This window comes from Orcinus orca, chromosome 4 (assembly GCF_937001465.1).
Source record: "Orcinus orca chromosome 4, mOrcOrc1.1, whole genome shotgun sequence".
In the NCBI taxonomy this organism is placed as follows: domain Eukaryota; kingdom Metazoa; phylum Chordata; class Mammalia; order Artiodactyla; family Delphinidae; genus Orcinus; species Orcinus orca.
Window position 1 is genome coordinate 90,965,415 of NC_064562.1, and position 5,915 is coordinate 90,971,329.

Consider the following 5,915-nt stretch of genomic DNA (forward strand, 5'->3'; position numbering starts at 1 on the left):
ACAGCTTCAAATTCTTTTCCATTATAGATTATTACAAGATATTGAGTATAGTTTCCTGCGCTAAAAAGTAAATCTTTGTTGTATATCTATTTCATATACAGTGGTATGTATCTGTTAATCCATTACTCCTAATTTATCCCACCCCTTCCCCTTTCCATTTGGTAACCATAGGTTTGTTTTCTATGTCTGTGAGTCTGTTTCTGTTTTGTAAATAAGTTCATTTGTGTCATATTTTAGACTCCACAAATAAGTGATATCATATGGTATTTGTCTTTCTCTTTCTGACTTACTTTACTTAGCATGATAAACCCTAGGTCCGTCTATGTTTCTGCAAATGGTAGGGTTTCATTCTTTTTTATGGCTGAGTAATATTCCATTATATATATATTATAGTATATATTACTATATATTTTATACATACTATATATATAGTATGTAATATATACATTATATATATAATGGAATATATATAGCACATCTTCTTTATCCATTCCTCTGTTGATGGGGCACTTAGGTTGCTTCAATGTCTTGGCTTTTTTTCTTTTTCTTTTTTTAAAGAATGAAAGAGAGGGCGCTGGCATGGCTGCAGCGTCCCTCGTATCCACTTTGGCCACCCTGCTGCTCCAGCCCGGCACAGAGCTGTTGCCTCCACCATCGCCCCTTCCAGCAATCAGCAGTCCGAAATGAAGCTGTTGTCAATGCTGGAAGGAAACTTGCCAAACAGATCAAGCAGGAAGTGCAGCAGGAGCTGGAAGTGTGGGTGGTGTCAGGCAACAAAGGACCACACCTGAGCGCGGTTTTGGTTGGCGAGAATCCCACAAGTCACTCCTTTGTCCTCCACAAAACCAGAGTAGCTGCCGATGTGGGACTCAACCGTGAGACAATTGTGAAACCAGCTTCAATTTCAGAGGGAGAACTGTTGAATTTAATCAATAAACTAAATAATGATGATAATGTAGATGGCCTCCTCGTTCAGCTGCCTCTTCCAGAGCACATTGATGAGAGAAAGATCTGCAATGCTGTTTCTCCAGACAAAGATGGTGATGGCTTTCATTTAATTAACATAGGGCGAATGTGTTTGGACCAGAATTCCATGTTACCAGCTACTCCATGGGGTGTGTAGGAAATAATTAAGCAAACTGGCATTCCAACCCTAGGGAAGAATGTGGGTGTGGATGGAAGGTTAAAAAATGTTGGAGTGCCCATTGCAGTGTTACTACACACCGGAGGGGCACACAAACATCCTGGAGGTGATGCCGCTGTCATAATTTCTCATCCATACACTCCCAAGGAGCAGCTGAAGAAACATAGAGCTCTTGCAGATATTGTCGTCTCCGCTGCAGGCATTCCAAATCTGATCACAGCCAATATGATTAAGGAAGGAGCAGCTGTCATTGATGTGGGAATAAATAGAATTCAAGATCCCATAACTGCTAAACCCAAGTTGGTTGGAGATGTGGATTTTGAAGGAGTCAGGAAGAAAGCCGGTTACATCACTCCAGTCCCTGGGGGGTGTTGGTCCCATGACAGTGGCAATGCTAATGAGAAATACCATTACTTCTGCAAAAAAAGTGCTGAGGCTTGAAGAGAGGGAAGTAGTGAAGTCTAAGGAGCTTGGAGTAGCAAGTAATTAACTATTGTGTCTTCTGTGTCATGCACAGCACTCCAAGCTAGTTCACAAGGAAAACCAGGCCGATAGAAGTGCAATATTTATTCTACTTAAATGGTTTAAACCATGCTTTGTATTTATTTGTAAGCTTAAATGGGTGGATATTTGCACACATAGTTCTGCAGTTATCCAACAGGGAGCACGCTGCTATCGTGCAGGATCATGCGATACAGCCAAGAGAAGCCATTAACCTACTGATTAACAGGGGGACACTGTCACATTGAGAATGGCTGCCTAACTTTGTCAAGCCACTTCAGTTAAAATTTGTCTTTTTTAGGAGGGCAGCTATGCTCACTATACCACCAACGCTGCACAAATTTGTCTTTTCTACAATTGCATTTCCCAAGTGCTATTCCAATAATGAGTTGATGCTCACGTTAGGTTCCAAACCTCTTGAGTTCAACTGGTCAAGCCAAAGGAAAAATGTTGCAAGAGAAAATTAGGGAAAAGGTAAAAAGAAAGAAATGATGGTAATTGAGTGGAAAAAAAATTACCCGTATTGATTGATAGCCAGAAGAAAAACTACATGTTAATAGTCTCCTAAGCTGTCATTTTGTAGCTTAGTCATTAGGAAAATGTTTGGGGTTGTTTCATTTGCTATTAGCCCTCGTTTTATGTTCGTTACTGTTTCTGAGCTCTCCCCATTTTAGTTTTCTAGGATTGACAGTCTTATTTTATAAATTAGTCACGTGTGTTGTCATACTTGACTTTCCTACATCCTTCAACTTCATTGTCAAAGTTTTATACTGGTGGGGGTGTCTGTATGGTTTCTTTAGTGTATCTTGAAACCTGTATTTGGACAACGTAACTTGGGCTTGATGATCATTAGGGCAGCTCGTATAAGTATGCAACTTACTTTTCCACCAAAGAACTGTCAACAGCTGCCAGCTTTTCTCTGATGCACCTGTTGGCTTTCCTCGATTGATTTCTGAGAACTTGAGTTAATACTGAATTTAATCAGAATTTCTGATTAAAGGACTTTTTGCTTCATTTTGTTTTTTTAAATGAAACACTCTGACCGGTATAGAATAATAAAAAAAAAAAAGAATGAAAGAAAAAACACATATGAAGAAATTTTATGATGACAATGACTTAATACTGAGATTAAAAATTTCTAAATATTTATGAAAACAGACTATGAATTCATGAAGTATTTATCATGACTTAGTGAATCAGGATAGGGCATCATCTTTCCTAAACAATTATCAAATATTTATTCAATATTTTACTCATAAAATGACCCATCTTAGGTCCTAGGAGAGAACTATATATATGTCCCTGCCCTCAAAGAGTATACAGTTTAGTCAAGGAAAAAACATAATAAAAACCATAAAATGTCTAAGAATATAAATAACGTCTGCCAAGTACCAGGTTAAGTGGGACAGATATACACACTCTAGGAATTCTACATTCAAAACATCACTTCATAATGCTTTGTACAAATGACAGAATTTTACAGCTGGAAGGGTCTTTAGAGATCATCTAGGTCAGCCCTTTATTTTATAGATGAGCGTTTTGAGACCAAGATATTAGAGGCCAGAATTCATCATTTAATCATTCATCTATTCATTCAACAAATCTTTGTTGACTATCTCCTATGGATCAAGCACTTTGCTGGGGGCTGGAATTTAAAACTGAAGATGTCACAGTATTCACAAATCTTATAGATTTGTGGCCACCTGTAGAGGAAAGGCCGGCTGGACACTCTATTCTCTACTCTATATTCAATGCTGTGGAAGGGAAAGCACACATTTTGGTGTTTAGCTGGCATCCTCTGCCACAGGAGAGTGTCCTGATCAGATCTGCACTCTAGGAGAATCACTCTGGCAGGGAGTGGGTAATCCTGTGGGCAGGGAGATTGGTTAAGAGGCTCTTCTGTTAACCTGAGTGAAAAATGATTTGGCTTGAACAAAGGTAGTAGTAGTGTAGGTGGCGAGAAAGAGACAAGTTCAATAACTAGTTAGAAGGGCTTCCCTGGTGGCGCAGTGGTTAAGAATCCGCCTGCCAATGCAGGGGACACAGCTTCGAGCCGTGGTCCGGGAAGATCCCACATGCTGCGGAGCAACTGGGCCCGTGCGCCACAACTACTGAGCCCGCGTGCCACAACTACTGAAGCCCATGAGCCTGGAGCCCGTGCTCTGCAACAGGAGAGGCCACCTCAATGAGAAGCCCGAGCACCACAACGAAGAGTAGCCCCCACTCGCTGCAACTAGAGAAAGACCACGCGCAGCTGCGAAGACCCAACGCAGCCAAAAAAAAAAAAAAAAGAAAAAAGAAAAAGAACTAGTTAGAAGATAATATCGACAGGCCGCAATAATCAATTGGATGTTGAGACTGAGTTTAGGAGAAGAAGGAGCCAATGGTGACCCAGAATTCTGATTTGGGCAACTGGGTAAAACAGAATACAGAAGACTTTGGAAAGAAGATGGTGTTTCAAACATTTTGAGTTTGAGGTATGAGATATCTGATGACCAGGTAATATTTGAGACTAAAGTTTGAGGAAAGATTTTTTTCTGAAGGTATAGATGTGTGCATTATCAGTATATAGACAATAGTTGAAGTTTCAGAAATAAATGGAGATGCATCACACAACAAGAAGTGAAAAAGTAGTTTTTCTCAAGTCTTTAAAAACATTTTTATTGTGGTAAAATATATGTAACATGAAATTTACCATTTTAACCATTTTTAAATGTACAGCTCAGTGACCTTAAGTGCATTCACATTGTTGTGCCACCATCACCATCATCCATCTCCAGCATTCAGTCACCTTCCCAAACTGAAACTCTGTACACATTCAACAATAACTCCCCATGTTCCCCTCCCCTGAGCCTCCCGCAATCAACAATCTACTTTTTGCATCTATATGAATTTGACTTCTCCAGGTATCTCACATAAATAGAATCACACAATACCTGTCCTTTTGTGTTTGTCTTATTTCACTTAGCATTATGTTTTCATAATGGTTCATCCACTTGTAACATGTGTCAGAATTTAATTCTCTTCTAAGGCTGAACAATATTCCATTACGTGGCTATACCACATTTTGTTTATCCATTCATCCATTGATGAACATTTGGGTTGCTTCTAGCTTTTGCTTATTGTGAATAACGCTGCTATGAACGCGAGTATATAAATACCTGTTAGAGTCCCTGCTTTCAGTTCTTTGGAGTGTATACCTAGAAGTGGAACTGCTGGATCATATGGAAATTCTGTGTTTAATTTTTTGAGGAATTACTGTACTGTTTTCCACATTCTCAATTTTTGCTATGCATCAGAATCACCTCTTGAGTTTTAAAAAATACATATGCTCAATCTCCACCCCTGGAGACTGATTCAGAAGATCTGAATAGATACCTGACTTCCGTTTCTTTTTAGAATTCAAATTCTTTAAAATACTAGAAACAAATTATTAAGAGGTGATTTAAAAGAGTAAAAATAAAAGAATATGGAGTAAAAAGCTGAAGTCCCCCCTGTTAACATTTGGAGTCTATCTTTACACACACACACACACATACACACACACTTTTTGTACTTTTAAAAACCATAAATATGATCACACACCATACACGGTATACTACAACATGCTCTATTTTCTTTTTTTAAAAAATAAATTTATTTATTTTCTTTTATTTATTTTTTTTGCTGAGTTGTGTCTTCGTTACTGTGCGCGTGCTTTCTCTAGTTGCAGCGAGCGGGGGCTACCCCTCGCGGTGGTGCGCGGGCTTCCCACTGTGGTGGCCTCTCCCCCTGCGGAGCACGGGCTCTAAGCGTGCAGCCTTCAGTTGTGGCTCACGGGCTCTAGAGCGCAGGCTCAGTAGTTGTGGCTCACGGGCTTAGTTGCTCCGCAGCATGTGGTATCTTCCCAGACCAGTGCTGAAACCCGGTCCCCTGCATTGGCAGGTGGATTCTCAACCACTGTGCCACCAGGGAAGCCGTCTATTTTCTTAATAATTTATTGTGAAATTCTTTCTATGTCAGTACACATGAATCTAGCTCAATGGTTTTCAATAGATGCATAATATTCCATGGCATATATGCACCTATATATTTTATTTATTTAACTATTTACAAACTGGTAAACATATAAGTTTTTCTATTTTTTCTATTACAAACAATTCTGCAATTAATAACCTTGAATCCATAACTTTGCATATGTGGGAGATACAAGAGATTGCTAAAACTGGAATTGTTGGGTTAAAGAGTATGTACTTTTTCTATGTTCAGGGATATTTCCCAACTGCCTTCA

General features: G+C 39.2%; 1 pseudogene; it reads left to right on the top strand.

Annotated features, from left to right (window-relative positions):
- Positions 1 to 579: 579 nt before the first annotated feature.
- On the top strand, positions 580 to 5,219 carry LOC117200059 (bifunctional methylenetetrahydrofolate dehydrogenase/cyclohydrolase, mitochondrial-like; annotated as a pseudogene).
- Positions 5,220 to 5,915: the final 696 nt, after the last annotated feature.